Source organism: Lacerta agilis, chromosome Z (genome assembly GCF_009819535.1).
Source record: "Lacerta agilis isolate rLacAgi1 chromosome Z, rLacAgi1.pri, whole genome shotgun sequence".
NCBI classification, from domain to species: domain Eukaryota; kingdom Metazoa; phylum Chordata; class Lepidosauria; order Squamata; family Lacertidae; genus Lacerta; species Lacerta agilis.
In genome coordinates this window covers 4,344,739-4,363,036 of record NC_046331.1, presented here as the reverse complement: position 1 = coordinate 4,363,036, position 18,298 = coordinate 4,344,739, and positions in this window count along the sequence as shown.

Genomic DNA, 18,298 nt, shown 5'->3' with positions numbered 1-18,298 from the left:
ATCTGATCTTTTAGAGTAGCAGCACTTACACTTTGGAACTCCCTGCCTATGGATATCAGGTGGGAGACAGGCAGATACAAACAACAACACTGTAATCTTTTCCAGTGCCTGCTTAAACCATTCTTGTTTATGGAAGCCCACCCAGATGTTTAGAAAGTTGGTGCGAGTTTTAATCTGGTTTTTATTTTATTTTTAACTTTTTGAAAGTTTTAAATTATGGCTGTAATTTTTTTCTTATGAATTATTTTATTTTGTTTTTGTAAACAACTTAGAGTTGGGTTTTTTTATAATCAAGCAGTGTATAAATTTTATGGAATGAATAAATGACAACATCTGGAGGGCTGAGCATTTCCGATTCCAGAGATCAGACCATTTGAATCCTTTCCTTTCCAGCCCTTCAACAGCGGCCTTGGCATAGCAGCGCCTGCGTACCTGTGGAGAAGAGGTTAACCTGCAAAATAAGACTTAATTGAGGGAGTGGAGGGTGGGAGAAGCTCTGGAGCCCAACTGCTGCTTCCCCCGCAAGCAACCTTCTATTGTGTGTGCAGGTGGTCCCTCCCCTTACCTGGCAAATCCCTTGGTGACACCTTCCCAGGTGGGATTGGCGATTGGCTAAGGTATCCAGCCTGGGGAGGATGAAGCCAGTCCGAACTACCAGGAGGTGCAATGGGATCCAAGGGGCTGTGCGCAACCATGCAAAAGTTGCCCCCTTTTGATGTGGGGAGTGGTCATTTCCAATATGGCAGCAGTTGAGACGCCATTCCCATCAGGCACCTCTCTCCTTCAACTGTCATCTGGTTTTTTTAAAAAAATGTATTTATTAACTTTTTCAAAACATCAACAGAATACATAAAACAAACCAATACAACAATTACAAACATATTACAAAAGTAAAAATAAAAACTATTACAAACAAACTACAAACTACAAAAATGAAAAATGAAATTTTTTTTGTTTAAAAACTGCTTCTTCCCTTAACATTGTTATTTGACTTCCTCATGTCTGCCCTTCCTGCGTTCATTGTCATTCATCTTTAGTAATTTCTTTACATTATGCAAACCATTTCCCCCCAAAAAATCTTATCCATTTCTTCAACTATTATCCTAATTCATTATTTCACATTTCCTTAACACTTAACATAATTCTAAATCTGCAGTCTGACTTTTCTTCCAAGTTCCTTCTAGATTTCAATCTTACTATACTTTTTCAAATACAATTTAAATTTCTTCCATTCTTCTCCCACTGCGTCGTCCCTCTGGTCACGGAGTTTCCCGGTCATCTCAGCAAGTTCCATATAGTCCATCATTTTCATCTGCCATTCTTCAATCATTGGTAATTCCTCTGTCTTCCAGTTTTTAGCTATCAAAATTCTAGCTGCTGTTGTGGCATACATAAATACAGTTCTATCACATTTTGGGATTTCTTGGCCTAGGATGCCCAGTAAAAAGGCTTCTGGTTTCTTTTTAAATGTGTTTTTCAACACCTTTTTCATTTCATTAAATCTTTTCCCAGAAGTCTTTTACCTTTGGGCACGTCCCCCACATGTGGAAAAAGTTCCTTCTTCCTGTTTACATTTCCAGCATTTATTACTTTGTCCATGATATATTTTTGCCAGTTTAGCCAGTGTCAAATACCACCTGTACATCATCCTCATAATATTTTCTCTAAGCATATTACACGCTGAAAATTTTATACCAGTTTTCCACAATCTTTCCCAATCTTCCAACATGATATTGTGCCCCACATCCTTAGCCCAATCTATCATTGTTGATTTTACCATTTCATCTTTTGTATGCCACTCAAGCAATATGTTATACATTCTGGATACATTTTTAGATCTAGGCTCTAAGAATTCCGTCTCCAACTTAGTTTTTTCTAACTGAAAACCAATTTTTCTATCTGACTTAAATACTTCATTAATCTGATAATATTGTAGCCACTCCGTTACATTTCCTTTCAATTGTTCATATGATTTTAATTTTAAATGTTCTCCTTCTTGTATCAAAATGTCACTATATTTTGGCGATTGTCTGTCCATATTTGCTCTTTTATGGGCTTTTGCTTCTAGAGGCGATAGCCACCTGGGTGTTTTTCTTTCAAGTAAATCTTTATACTTCATCCATACCAACTGTCATCTGATAGCAGCTATTCCATCAGGCTTGCTCCAAGAGAAACAGGACCACTCCATCTGTTCTGCCAGCAACTTTTGGGTCCCCTTGCTCCCTGAACCTCTTCCATTCCAGATCACCATTGTAAGAATTTTGTAACCAAGAACTAATGCCTGGCCTTTCTAACCCCCTCTTCCAATCCCTTTTCCTGTTGCGTCATGCATTTCATACTGTAAGCATGAGGGCAATGATTGTTCCCACCACCAGTGGAGAAGTGTAGTAAAATGGCTTCAGCTGAATAGTAAATAAATGGCCCCTGACACAATCCCCCTCAAAAAACTGGCACTCAGAGGTAGAGTGCCTCTGAATTGGGAGGCTCCGTTTTGCTAAAATGGCTGTCAACCACTGAAAAGCTCTCCTACTCTATGAATTTGTCTAATTCCATTGTGAAGCCAAGAGCCATCCCCACGTATGACATGAAATTCCATTAATTTCATCCAATTGTGACTGAAGCATGTTTTTGTTGAATCAAGGAAGGAAGGAAGGAAGGAAGGAAGGAAGGAAGGAAGGAAGGAAGGATAATTCATGGATGCCAAGATCCCAGTTTGGGGCAAGTACTCTTTGGTGAGAAAACTCCAGCAGTTTTAAATTAGCATAATATGCAAGCAAAATAATGCATGTAGGCTGTTAGACCTTTAAGATACGCCCTTGTGGGATTTTCCTTTTTGGCAATTTTCCTTCCCTCTTTTCTCATCATAGGAAAAGACCACAAGTTTAATGAGTTAAAAGTGGTTTACTTACAAACTCTCCAAAGGTCTGGTTCATGTGCTTTTCCATACATCAGTCAGAAAGGCTGCACAGGCAGTAAAACTTAATTTAGTTGCAAAGTGGTGAAACCTTTTAAATTATTGGTTTAGGAACTCAAGGGTGGCTTGTGAGAGCCATGTGGCTAAGCTGAAGCAACCATCTTGGCTTCTTTACAACAATGAGTTTACCAAGTAGACTAGGGGAGAACAATAGGCTTGATTACCCATTTCCTCCCAAGGTTAGGGGGCAGGACCTCTGCCATCTTAACCCTTTCATGCATTAATTAGACTTAAGCATGTTGGTTATATGAGACTGGTTATATCACAGTTTTTGGTTATGTCTGTCAGCCAATGGGACCCTGAGCAATTTTCTTGCAGAGGAGGAAATAATTTTATCCTCAACACACAAAAATATTGTATGGTTGTTGTTGTTGTTGTTTGTGTCCCTCTATATCAGACACAGAAACTTAACCCCCCAGGTCCAAATGGTCCTCCCTACCTGGCCTTTAGGCTTCTCTCCTCACCACACATCACATCCTACTAGCCCTGCTCTTCACCCCTCTCAATGGGCAAGGGGTTTGTATAAGCCTGAGGGCTGCATTCTTTTCCAAGCAACCTTTCAAGGGACACATACCAATGGTGGGCAGAGAAGGGCAAAATTGGGTGCAGCAGTACATCCAGATAAGTAAGAGGCATGATCAAAGTTAAAGGATACCTTCCAGCCAGGCAAAAACACACAAGGAGGATGCAAAGCAGGGCAGGTGGTGAACATAGCTGGGGAGAGACCTGAGGACCAGATAGAGAGACTGCATTTTGCCATCAGAACTGAGGTTCCCTGCCCGTGTTTTAGGGAGTCCTTTGGCAATGTAACCACAGTAGATACTTCCCCTCTGGGCCCAATTCACAGCAATGTGCAGAGAGAAGTGTAGGGAGCAACTCAATTTCCTGGCTCTTGTGTTGGATGCTCAGAGAGAGCAGGTGGACAGGCAGCGAAAGCGAATAGGAAGAAGAGGAACTGCAGGACTAGGAGGCTGCAGAGAGCAGTCCTGGGCCCCATGCAAGGGTATGGACCTTGGCAGCTTCCCTACAATGCCAGCCAAAGATACTAGCCCTAATAATGAGTGAAATGGACCAACAGGACAACATGGTAGAAAGCAGCTTCCATATATAAATGTCAATGCTGAAATTCAAGTCCAGGTCTATTCACTGGGCCACATACCATTTCTTGTCGTTTTGTGAAATGATGGGTTTTCCAGCACTCACTATCTCTATATATTATTTCTGCAGAGGCGCCAGATGGATAATTGCAGGCCCTCGGTGCCTAATCTTCTCTCCAGGACACCGACAGGTTTCTGAGCCAACAAAACTTAATTGAACTTTCCGTTCCAGCTGAGAAAGGTTATGGATCTGCCGAGTGCAAACGGAAGGTAGGATGAAAAGGTCAGAGGCACCGTGCTTATTCTTTGGTAATGGATTGACCAGAGGCATGTTTTTTTATCTTCCTCATCACCACTGGACTGTAAAACTTAATTAGCAAAGTAACTTCTCTTCCCCTTGTCTGAAGTGATGTGTGTGGGTGATGATTACACATAGATCACATTTTATGAATGTGTCATGTTTGCATTGGAGGCCAGCAGCTGGTGTGAGGGACTTCTCTTCTGCTTATTCCATGACAGGTTGTGCAAGGCAAATAGGACAAACTTGAGGTGATGGAGCTTGCAATGGAATAAGCTGATGCATCACCCAATGAAGCTAGCAAGGCTGCCTTTGTATTCTATTAAGGCTAGGTCAGTTCAGAATGTAGAACAGCTCATGGGTGATAGAAGGTCACAGCAGTAAAGGGAGAGGGGAAGCTTATTGACAGACAGTGGGAATGTATTCAACTAAGTATTAATCAAAAGTAGAGCCATTGAAATTGATGGGCCTGGCTAATTAGGTACATTAATTTCAATGAGTCTACTCTGAGTTTGGCCAAACAGCGGGAGGCAGTGAAAGATAGGCGTGTCTGGCGTGCTCTGGTCCATGGGGTCACGAAGAGTCGGACACGACTGAACAACAAAACTCTGAGTAGAACTTATTTGTATACAACTCAGTATGGTTTGGTGCTTAGAGTGCTGAACTAAGACTTGGCAGACCCAGGTTCAAATCCACACTTGGCCATGAAGCTCACTAGATGACCTTGAGCCTGTCACTTTCCATCATCATAACCTACCTCATAAGGCTATTGTGAAGACAAAATGTATGGGGAAACTGTGGCCGTCTACCTCAGTAATGAGGAATTTCTGGACCACAGACCTGCCATGTCCACCTGCCCCACACCTGACATTTCACATAACAGAATCATAGAATTATAGAGTCAGAAGGGATGATGCAGGTCATCTAGCCCAACCCCATACAATGTAGGAATATTTTGGCCAACATGGGGCTTGAATCCACAACCCTGAGTTTAAGAATCTCATGCTCTGCCAGTTGAGCTACATCATGAACCAGCTGGATGGTAGCACGTTCAAAGAAGAGTTTGGATTTTATATCCCGCTTTATCACTACCGAAGAAGTCTCAAAGCGGCTAACATTCTCCTTTCCCTTCCTCCCCCACAACAAACCCTCTGTGAGGTGAGTGGGGCTGAGAGACTTCAAAGAAGTGTGACTAGCCCAAGGTCACCCAGCAGCTGCATATAGAAGAGCGGAGACGCGAACCCGGTTCACCAGATTACGAGTCTACCGCTCTTAACCACTACACCACTCTGGCTCACTGTTCAATGCTCACCACACTGTCCAATGCTCTATGGACAATGCTTTGCAAATCTGGATGATCAGCTCTGTGGGGAAAAGCAGGTTGTCTGCTGTCATTGTGACTGACAGTTGGATAGCACTGCCAGTCTGTCAAACATGATCTGTGTGGAGTGAGGGAGATACAGATCTGACCCACCAGCCAATTCTGAGTCTCATCCACCCCAAGTAATGTTGCCAATAATCAAGGATAGTGATTGTTGGAGTCCAACAAAGTCTACAGGGCTACAGATTCCCCTCCAATGTAGTAGGGAGGACTATGTGTGTTGACCTCAGCCCCTTGGAAATTAGAAGGAATAATACTAATATTATTCATACTGTACTATTTGTATTATTATTCTACATGATGACCAAGTCTCATAATCGGTTTGCTCATGGGGGCATGCCAGTGGTGGGTGGGTTGGAAAGAGAAAAAATACAGCAGCATTTTATTTTCAATAGTGCCCAATACATTGAAATTTGTAATTTTTAAAAAGAGCTGCCAGGCATCATTGTTTAAAATGGTAGATTAATCAATAAATGCTTTAGTTGATTTACTAACTCAATAATTAATTGATTATTTTTTAGAGGCTGTTTACTTTTTTAAAAACCAAAATCAGCAGTACAGCAGTTTTTACTCAGGAAACACAAGTTTCTACATTAAAGTGAAACTGTTGCACTGTTTTCTGACTCCCATGGGCTCAACCAAGGTCTGCTGGGAGAGCCACCTACACTTGTGATCAGGAGCATTGGAATGGCTGATTTTATGTGTATTGCATTAGGGCTGGCATGTGTTGAGTTCACGTTCTGAAATGGATTCACCAGATCTGCACCAATATTTGGTTTAGACTTGGATCTACTTTGCCACTTGTGCTTCAACTGGATTCCTTTATGAGATGGTCCAGGAGCTACCTAACTTGGTATTTCCCACCCCCTTCCTTTTACACATACTAGGCTCTATGGCAGGTAGCATAGGCTGCTTCTGCCACATATGTTGAAAAGTTTGCTGTGATTTCCCCCTGGGAGTGATATGCTGTGACAACATGACATCAGCTCAGAGGGATTCTATGGCAAAACCATGGCTTATAATACCAGAAGCTGATTTGAATCTTTGGAAGCCGTGTTTCAGTGTGTGTCTCTGATACACGACTGGTCCACTCATGAGGAAGTTGAGGCAACCACTTCAGATAGTAGGATAGCTCAGCTGGTTAGAACATGGCGCTGATAACACCAAGGTTACAGGTTTGATCTCCGTAAGGGACTATTAAGTAGTGGGTGGACATAGCAGACGACACAGTGATTCTCCAAGCAGCTCTCTTTATTCTCAGGCTGGAACAGAACTGAACTGAAGGGCTGAGTCAGCCTGCTTATATAGCACTCAGTAACATGCAACAGTAACAACTCTCTCTAGCTACGCAATCCACGAACGGCACTCTCAATCCTTCATTTGCATGTTGTGGACCTGAGTGAGAACTGCAGTCACGGTGGGCAGAGTGGTACACAACACTCCTAGTGGCCTAGGGTGAGAACTTCAATGCGTAACAGGGACAGGTGCATATTTCTGCATTGCAGGGACTTGAACTGGATGGTCCTCAGGGTCTCTTCCAACTTTACAATTCCATGATCCCTATTCAGATCTTTATTCTCCCCCCCCCCATTCTTGTTGTAGATCTTCACTCACCCCTTCTTTCCTGGCATGGAGGGAGGTGGCATTTTCTTGTTCACTCCAGGTGCCAAAATGTCTTCGACTGGCCCTGTTCTGAAACACCAAAGGAAAGACACCAGAGAACAACTTAGTAACTGCAAAGTGAAGATAAAGACATTGGAGGCATTGTGCAGACCTATCTGCAGCACATTAAATAACCCAAAAAGTCAATCAAAGAGTCATTTATCCATCACACTATTAACTTAAGAACTTCTGGACTCCCAGATCCTTTCAGCCAACAAGAGGGTAATCGGGGAAGCTTTGCAGAAGGGATCCGTGGCAAAGCGAGAAAATGTAACCTTTCAACTCCTGCAATAATCCCTACACCAAGCTCAGTAGATTTAGGTCACTGGAAGTGAATTGGCTAAAAGAGGATTTCACAAAGCAAGGTCTGAGCTGCTGGGACAGAAATCTTTTTTATTTTTTCCATTCCAGAATTTGTAAGTTCAAGGATGAGCTGAGACTGGAAGGAGGGGGCAAAAGGGGGGGGGGTGTTAGGGATACCCAAAACATACTTGCCCTTTTCAGAACCTGTGTTGATTAGTACCTTTGAAAACTAAGAGAAAGAGAGATTCCCTTCTTGTTGGCTATATGAAATCATGGTGCCACTTAAGACAAATCTTCCTGGCTCTCTGATTGGATGCCCAGCAACAGCAGCATCAACAGCAACAACAACAACAGCAAAGTCAAAGGAGAGTGGGAAGTCCTGTTCTCATTCTGAATGCGATAACATTTCCACCAAATTACAAAATTGCACCAAAGACTGCTGGAATTGGGAATGTGTATTAAACACATTGTAGGTCTTAAGATACACAGTTAATTTTCAGAGTCATAATGCTTATGTTAAATATTTCCACATATTTTCAAATGCTGTCATTTACAGGTGAGTGTTGGAAAAAAGAATGGAATTTGATCATTTAAAAAGTATTCTAGGTTGGCCATGAGATAGATAGATGATAGATGGATGGATGGATGGATGGATATAACATTTTTTTCTGACACTTCCCCTACATACTTCATAAATCTTAAGAATTACCAGCAAACTTTAGCATTCACTGACCAGATGCTAATTTTCTTTACAAAGCACATATACCTAGGAAATATTATTTGCACACCCACTATTCCTAGAAAGAGCTTTAATAATTTACCTTTCATCAGCCTTACCAATTCATTATCAGAAACAAACCAGAGATTCCATCTTAGTGATATCACCAAAGTTCATAATTGCTTTGTTTTGAACACGACCTGATTACAAATCAAACTGAGATGATGATTTGATGCAGAAGCAAAAAAAAAAAAAAAAAAGCTAATGCAATTCTATTCTGCATCAACAGACATATAGTGTCCAGAGAAGTTATAGTATCCTTCTGTTCTGCCTTGGACAGGCCCAACCTGAAAGATTGTGTCCAGTTCTGGGCACCACAGTTTAAGAAGGATATCGACAAGCTGGAATGCATACAGAAGAAGGAGCCCAATATGATCAAGGGTCTGGAAACAAAGCTTTATGAGGGATGGTTGAGGGAGTTCCTGGAGAAGACTGAGAGGCAACATGGCAGCCATCTTCAAATATCCAAAAGGCTATCATGTGGTAGATGGAACAAGTTTTCTCCTGCTTTGGAGGGTAGGACCCAAACCAACTGATTCAAATTATAAGAAAGAAGATTTCAGCTTAACACTTTCTGACAGTAAGAGCTTGTGTGAGGTGTCTGAAGGATCTGTGGGTTGTATCCAGATCAGTTGACCCATTGAGATGATCCGACCTAAGTTAAGCATGTATTTTAATTTCAACAGATCTTTATCAATTTCCTAACTGGGGAAAAAATCCATTTTAAAAAAAAGTGCTGCTATTGTTTTGTACCAGGGCTACAGAGCACTTTAATTAATTTTAATCACATAAACCTATATCCCCCCCCCCCCCAAGATATGCTTTGATTCCCTCTTGCAAAATAATGCCTGTCTGGAGGTGCCCATTGTGACATTCCACAACCACATGGGAGTTAGAGGAACTGTTGCTGGCCTGGATGTAGTTGCACGGAGAGCTTCACACTTCTGTGAATGTGCAAAAGGCTTTTCACAAGTTTTACGAACACTCACTCCATAGCTCCTTTCTCTACCCCTATGATATACTTAAAATTTCACCACTTGCACTTTAGATGTGCCTTTAATGGCATGAAGCTGACACTATCATGTGTGATTGGGGTTTAATATATGAACAAGTTCTGGAATATGTCATATGAATGGAACCCGTGCCTCTCCCAAATTTGTTGTTGTTGTTGTTGATGATGATGACAATTTCTTATCCAGCCTTCACCACAGAGCCAGTGTGGTGTAGTGGTTAAGAGCGGTAGACTCGTAATCTGGGGAACCGGGTTCGTGTCTCCACTCCTCCACATGCACCTTGGGCTAGTCACACTTCTTTGAAGTCTCTCAGCCCCACTCACCTCACAGAGTGTTTGTTGTAGGGGAGGAAGGGAAAGGAGAATGTTAGCCGCTTTGAGACTCCTTCGCATGGTGATAAAGCGGGATATCAGATTCAAACTCTTCTTCTTCTTCTTCTTCTTCTTCTTCTTCTTCTTCTTCTTCTTCTTCTTCTTCTTCTTCTACAGCAATGCAAAGATACAATTATAACAATTTGCAGGGTGGGTCCTAAGTTGTCCATAGGTCTAAAAAGGTTGACAACCCCTAGCACAAAATGAAAGCATCAAATGTTGGGTTGCTGTGGTTGCGTGTGTGTGTTTAGTTTTGCCTCTTAAAACAAGGAAATAGTTTGAGGCTATGTTTTAATTAAAATGAATATCTGTGCTATCTTAATGTTATTGCCAGTTAAGTGTAGCGGGGTGATTTAGCGTTCTATAACACAATTATGCACCAGTAATGAAGCTCCCTAGAATTATCCTCAGAATTTAGAATGCAGAAGGGAGCTGTAGCTTTCATTTGTATCTGTATTACAGCCTTTTATTGTTGCAGTATTTTCTATTTGCCTCCAAGATTAACTCAATCGTATTTAAGTCTCTAGTTACATTAGCCAGAAATCCGGTACAGAGAGCTGCTAGAAGCATTCTCTCCTCCTTGAAAAGCTTTTCACTTTCCTTTTTTATATATAAAATGTAACTCCATCTCTGCTATGGCTATCATGGGGTGAAGGAAACATGCTCCCAGTCTGCATTTTAGAGTAAACAGACCTAATTTGTCAGTCCCACGCTTATATGTGGAAAGTGATGCAGCTCTCAGTCAAATTATTGCACTGCAGTTTCAGTTTATTTGTTTTCTTTAAAAAGGTGCACATATGTATTTTAGGTGGAAATACAGTTTAAAAGCATGGGTGAATGCATATTTTAGGGGGAGAACACACACAAAGGGTGTGCTTCATGCATGCTGAGCTGAAGGCAAAATTGCAATTTAAATGTGAGTTTTGCATTATTAGGAAAAAAAAACAACTGCAAAAAAGAAAAGAAAGATAGGGGACAGCTATGATTAAGTACATGCAAATCTGATGTGAAATGGAAGTGGGCTGTCCCATCCATCACTCATACAAATTTAACAAAATTGTAGGATCTACCCTAAAACACTAAGAGCTGAGACAAAATGGGTCCCAGTGCTGCCTCAATACATACTTCCACATGTGGTGGGAGTGCCCCAAAATCCAAACATTCTGGACAACAACCACACGAGAAATATGTAAAATAACAAAGCAAGTGTTAGAAACCACCCCAGAATTGGTCTTACTAAACATCTTCCAAGACAATAATGCCCACTTACAACACAAAGAACTCATAATCCATCTACTCTCAGCAGCCATAAATATCATAACCAGACACTGGAAAGACCTGTCAGGAGTAAACATGGAGTACCAAGTAGTATGGGAAACAGCCCTACTAGAAAAACTAACCAATAACCTGAAACTGACACGGCGACAAACAGAAGACACCTTCACCCCATATGGTTCCCCTTCATCACACACACACAGCCCAACAAGACAATGACAAAAATCTACCAGCAGCATACAAATCAATATGGCTAGCCTGATCAAAAACACCCACCAACCCCACTCACACAGGAAACCAAAGATCACCACAGCCAACCTCAAATGAACAATCACACCCTATGCCAATCCCGACCTCTCTCACTGCCAAAGAAACACAAGCGAACAACAGAGAACCTGCACAATCAACGCTGACACCAAACCCTACATATATTAAGGAAAATAGAAACATCGTCATCCCACCTCACCCACCAACCCCATCCCACCCACCTCTTTCCCCCTTTTCTTCCTAATGTCTCAATAACCAAAACCAATTTGTAAAAATGTTACATGGAAAAAATACGAGAGGGACATTGCACACACTTTTATAAATCAAGAAAATCTAATAATAATAATAATAATAATAATAATAATAATAATAATAATAATAATAATATACAGCTGTGCGCTTCTATCGCTTGGCTCCGTTGAAAGCAGATTCTCTGTGTGAAGCAGGAAGTGACCTCTCCAGACAACGGAATGACTCTTCTTTTCTTATCTCTGTGGCTGCCATTTCCTGGGTGACGCAGACACCGTCAGGCAGTTGAATGCATTAGGCAGTTGAATGTACTCAATTTACCACACAAACACACATACACACCACCCCATGCTGCCTCTGCCATTGTGTAGTGCCCATAATTTCTAATTCTCAAATTACTCCAAGAAGTGCTGATCAGGTCAGAATTCACAGCAACCGGATTTGGCATTCCTACTTACCCCTAGCCTTCTTTGAACATTCTACATTTGTTTCAAAGGCAAGGAAAGTTTAGGTTGCAGTGCTGGTTCCAGGTTTGTGAGGGTGCTTAGCAAACCATCCTCTAGCCCTACCACCTCAGGGCCCTGCGTGGGGTTACCTGGTGGCAGCAGCGATGCTAACAAGTGAATGGCCCATTTTAATTTCCCACGGTGTCCCAGGCATAGTGTTTTGGGACATTTAAGCCACAATATCCTAAATCCTTAGAATGGTTGAAGGTAGAAACCAAAGTAAAGACCTTTTATCTGTCCTAAATCAGCCCTGTTTGGTATTTATGGGTCCCAAACAGGCATAAATTGAAGCCAGTGTGGTATTGTGTGACCTATAGGGATATAATCCAATCTGCATAGATCCTGTTAATAGGATCAATTGCAAAGTATTACATGTTAGAAATATCAGGTGATCTGAGCAGAAATCCACTCTTTGTGCGGTGTCCAATGTTAATAATATAAAAACCTAAGAAGAGCCAACTCCATCTGGCCAATGGCCAATCTAGTCCAGCATCCTTTTCTCACAGTGACCAACCAGATCCCTATAGGAAAGCAGGAGAGAGGACTCGAGCACAAGAGCTCTCTCCCCTCCTGTGGTTTCCAATGGATATCCAACTGTGGAGGCAGGGCATAGCCATCACACTAGTAGCCACTGATAGCCCCCTCCTGAAGTACTTCCTTTTATCTGTCCCAAATCCTCCACCATTCAGATTTATTGAATGTCCATGAGATCTACTGTTATGAAAGGGGGAGAAAAGGTTAGTTCTGCTCTGAGTATCCCCACTACAATTACTGAACATAACTAACATTGTTCCATTAATTTCAATGAGTGGTACACTGGGATTAGTTGTTGTTGTTGTTGTTGTTGTTGTTGTTGTTGTTGTTGTTTTCATTTATAGGCCTATGCCTTGTTTTAATGGTACATACCAGGGTAGAGGGGTTGACTAATGTCAGAGCATGGGCAGGTGTATCAGTTTGTGAAGGAGGTAAGGATGCAAGGGGCTACTGGCATTCATTCTGCACCATCCTTGAGGCAAGCAGAAATTAACACGAGGTGCTCAAGGTTAGGGTCAGACACAGACTTTCCTCTTCTTTGGTTGCATATAAAGAGGGAGAACAGATGACAGAGTGCTGGCTCAGATCAGAGAGCCAGTGTGGTGTAGTGGTTAAGAGTGGTAGACTCGTAATCTGGGGAACTGGGTTCGTGTCCCCGCTCCTCCACATGCAGCTGCTGGGTGACTTCTCTGAAGTCTCTCAGCCCCACTCACCTCACAGAGTGTTTGTTGTGGGGGAGGAAGGGAAAGGAGAATGTGAGCCGCTTTGAGACTCCTTCGGGTAGCGATAAAGCGGGATATCAAATCCAAACTCTTCATCAGAGGAGGCACAAGCAATGTGCTGAACTGTGCAACAAATGGCAACTTCAAAATAGCCTTTTTTTAAAAAATCCTCCCTGGATTGGGAAATGGGCTTTATAAAGGGTGAGAGATATTTAGATGTATTGTATATGCATGCAAATAAAGACATGCAATGAGAAGAGTCCTGTGCTTACTGGTTCAGAAATATGAGACTCACTAAGCTCATTTACAGTGCCAGAAGGTCCTGGGACTTTGAGAGCCCTCTGAGCTAAATAACTGATGAAAGGAAGGGCAAAATTAGTAGCTGGAACACTCATTCTTCTCACTACCATACACAGGGGAGTGATCAAAGTTTTGTCACTTGTTACATGAATGTGGTCCTTTGCTATAACTCAGTGTGTCCTCGTTGAAATATGTAACAAGCCAAAGGGTTGGTTGACTTGAAGGGTTAATGTCTAATTCTAGCGTCACTTTCTGCACAAGCCAAAACCATCATAGTAATTTTTTTTATTTTATTTTTGTAAATAAAAAGAAATGCTTTCTTCTTCATGCAGATATATGCTTTTTAAAATTAAATGCAGAAGAAAACACCTCTTTGCTTCTGGCGGAAATGCAATGTAGGTGGAATTGTCACATATTAAATTTGCTTTCAGTCAATGGGGTGAATATATCCTCTAAAAATAATATTTGTTTTCTTTATTTTTATTTTTAAGGAAGACTTTTTTTCTTAATAAAGTTTTACCTTTGAAAATCTGATTTCTGCCTTAAATAGAAAGGCAGGGTTAGAAAACAAAGCTGATGTGTGTGAGCAGGAAATTCAGAACGGGGAGTGGGGTGGGGAGGCAGAACACTAAATTTATTATATGGTAAAGAAAGCCAAGCCTCCACCCTCTGCCGCACCCCAGCACCTGATATTTGGATGAATATTGCCCCTGAAGCAGTTTGGGTGTATATACCTGTTTCCTCAACAAAAAGCCATGTTAGGATCAAAAGAAGCTAACTGGTCTGAGACAGGCCATTGGCTCACCTAGGTAGATGCCCATTGGCTCATACTGTGCACACATTGGCAGTGCATCCCCATGTTTCAGGAAGAGGACATTCTCAGCACTATCTGCAGATGCCTGAGATTGAACAGCAGCCTTCTTTATAGAAAGCAGATGCTCTACCACTGAGCTATGGCCCTTCCAAGTTGGGTGGGCCATAGCTTGGGTGGGCCAAGTTGGGTGGGCCATGTAGGGGGAAGGAAACTGGGGGTGGGGAGTAGGGATGGGGAAATGGAATAGATTATCTTAGAATAGGGTTTGGCTGGCTATATAGAACCCTGAAGAGGATCCCCCCCACACACACACAACTGCAGCATTTTGTTGCAGATCCCAACTGTATTTGCATCCTAGCTTTCTGAGGCAGCTAAGGCAGCTCAACCCCAAGCAACCATCAAACAGATCTACAACAAAATACTAATACCCTTTGGAACTCCCTCCTGTTACATATCTCTATAGTCTTTTCAGTGTTCTTCCTTTTTCAACAAATCTTTTAAGTGGAGGTTCTCAGCCCAGTCTGCATCTTTGGATACGAAACTCTTACCATATATATCTCGCTGCTTAGGAAACACAGCAGAGGAGGAGCTGATTGCATGGCATTCTTAGCCTGCTATGTAAACGAGGCAGATTATGAGAGATGGCAACATTATGATGCCTTGAGGCTTTCAGGCAAAAAGATTTCAAATATATATAGTTTAATTTCTCCCATTTAGCTTAATTTTAATTTTACTCAGAGTTAATTGGGATGAATTAATAGACTGACAATTATTCAGAAATCTATCCATTAATGTCTGGGAAATTGTGTTACTATAGGAGTCATTTCATTGGTAGAAACAAAAACAATATAAGAAAATGAGTTTCCTCTCCTTTTTAACAACAACAACAACAACAACAACAACAACAACATGGAGCTCAGTTAGTAAACTTAAACTATTATTGTTAAGTAATGAATCATTTAATTTTTCCCCCCCTGATCCAGGTTTCCAGAGAGAGTCACATTTTCTTAGGCAGATGGATATAAAAGGTATGTTTTACCAAGCTCCGTCACACCTAAAATAATATGCTAGCTCAGAAGTGGGGAATCTTATCTAGCCCAAGGGCTACATTCCTTCATTAGGAATCTTCTTGGGGCACACTGGAGCCTAAGAAACTGCCATGGACGATATTTTGGTGCTGCTTCTCTAGTTAAAAGTGGTGTTTGTGGTGTTGAATGGGGTGGAGAAATCGGGTTCTACCATGAGTAAGAGCACGTGTTGCGATCGGGACCTGGCAAGACACATCCCTTCCTGTGGGGGTGGGGCCGGTAGCCGGCCTTAGCAGCTATAGGGCAGTTAAGAGTTACTGGGCAAAAGTAAATGTTGCAACTTGTGATGGACAGCTTAGCGTCCTATATAATCCTCTGCACGCAGGGTGATCCTTCTCTTGGCTTCGGCTGCTGACCACCCATCCCGCCCTCTTTTTCTTAGGCCTCTGGCTTGACCTTGCAACTGCCTGTCATGGGGTCGTCTGCTTTGCAGGGGCCCAGTAGGAATTTGTGCATCTGGCTGATTGGCTGTTGCCATTTGGTTTCGCCTACTGCAGTAGCAACTTGTCACAACTTGTAAGGTTGGCGGTTAGGCATTGGTTCCTGTGTGGATTGCTGGATTGGGCGGTGCCCATCCAGAATCATGATGATGCTGGAAATTCCGTTAAAGGAATCCGGCGACTCTTATGCTTTGTCCGAAGCCCCCGGTAGGGGTTAGGGCCGTGGCCGAGTCCCCGGGACCATGGGGAGAGGGAAGCGTGTTGCCCCCCGTTCCTTAACTCTCCTCAGCGGCATTCTCCCAATCGCTGGTTCTAGGCCAGCCTCTGTCCCAGTAAGACAGTAGTCTGAATCAATGCCTACGCAACCACTCACCGAATTTGTATTTAAATAAAGTTGTGGCCCTAAATTATTGCCAAAAACCCAAACAAAAATTATGTCTCCTGTGTCAAGTCAATGGGGGGGTGGCTTGAGGTCCTCGGTACACAATTGTAGAACCAGAGCACTTGAGTTTGCCTTCCACCCCTCCCCCCTTTCCCTTGTCTGTCATGCCTTTGGGACTGTAAGTCCTACTCTGGGATCTTTACTATTCTTTCTTACTCTTTTCATGTGCGTTGCTGCCAATTTGCAACAGCTTCTGCAATTTCATTGGCAACTTGGGAGGCACTGTTTTCAAAGGAGTTTCTTTCTTCACAAGCAATCCTACCTATTAATTAATGGGAAGACCTGATTTTTTTGGAGGGGGGATTAGAAACTATGTAGGCAATCTGATGACATGGCATCATGGCACAAACAATCAGATGTTCCGTAGAACCTGGACGTGGTTAATTTTGGACTTGAAGGTGCAACATTGATTGTGCCAAGACATGCAGCTTTATTTTATACGTCTTGGGTTCCATGATCACTGCAGATGGTGACAGCAGTCACAAAATTAAAAGACGCCTGCTTCTTGGGAGGAAAGCAATGACAAACCTAGACAGCATCTTCAAAAGCAGAGACATCACCTTGCCGACAAAGGTCCGTCTAGTTAAAGCTATGGTTTTCCCAGTAGTCATGTATGGAAGTGAGAGCTGGGCCATAAAGAAGACTGATCGCCGAAGAATTGATGCTTTTGTTGTTGTTTTTTGTTTTTGTTTTTTAATTAATTTTTATTACAAAAATTATATATACACACAAACAGAAATCAAATGTGCACTCATACATTATCTCATAAATTATACATAAAGAAACAAATATAACAACTCAAATACGGATATTCCCTTACCTCTCCACCCTCTTTCGACTTTCACCCCCTTCCACCACCCTCCACCCCACCCAGTGCAAAACTCCCAATCTACTCTGCTGTAATTCCCCCCCCACACACACACACTATTTTCTTTTTTTGCATATTTTTGATTCTGGTACAGTATTTGTAATCTCATATCTTAACATTTCTTTTATTTTTTCATTCTTTTTAGCTCTATCACGAGACTTGTCTTACTCTGATAGGAGTTTGGACTTTTCAATATATCTTCCTATGTATTCCCTGAAGGCCTTCCATTCTTTTTCAGTTTTATCTTTTGAGACCCCTCCAATCCTCCCTGCTGTTCTTGTCAAATTGTGATATTCTGTTAATTTGGTAAGCCAATCTGTTTTTGTTGGGATCACACAGCTTTTCCAGTTTTTTGCAACAAGTATCCTTGCGGTCACTGTTGCATGTAGATAAAGCACTTTATCCACTTCTTTTAGATTCCCCGGTGTAATGCCCAGTAGAAAGCCCTCTGGTGTTTTCTTGAAGGAGTTTCTCAACATTTTTTTCCATTTCATTATAAACTGTCTCCCAAAATGGTTTAATAGCCGGGCAGCTCCACCAAATGTGGAATAGAGTGCCTATTGTGGAGCTGCATCTCCAGCATATATTACTGCAGCTCTTTTTCATTTTTGCTATTCTCTTTTAATTTGTAGCATGCTATTAATTTCATATTCTTCTGCCATAAAATTTCCCATTGTTCGAACATTATGTTCATACCAATGTCTTGCGCCCATTTAATTATTGATTCTTTGACTATTTCATCTTTAGTTTCCCATTCCAAAAGTAAGTTACACAATTTTGATATATTTTTGGATTTCTCTTGAATTAATTTTTTTCAAATTTAGATATTTCTTTCTCAAATCCTATCTTTTTATCTTTTATCAATCTATGTCTATATTGAAACCAATCATAAACACGCGATTTAATTTCTATACAA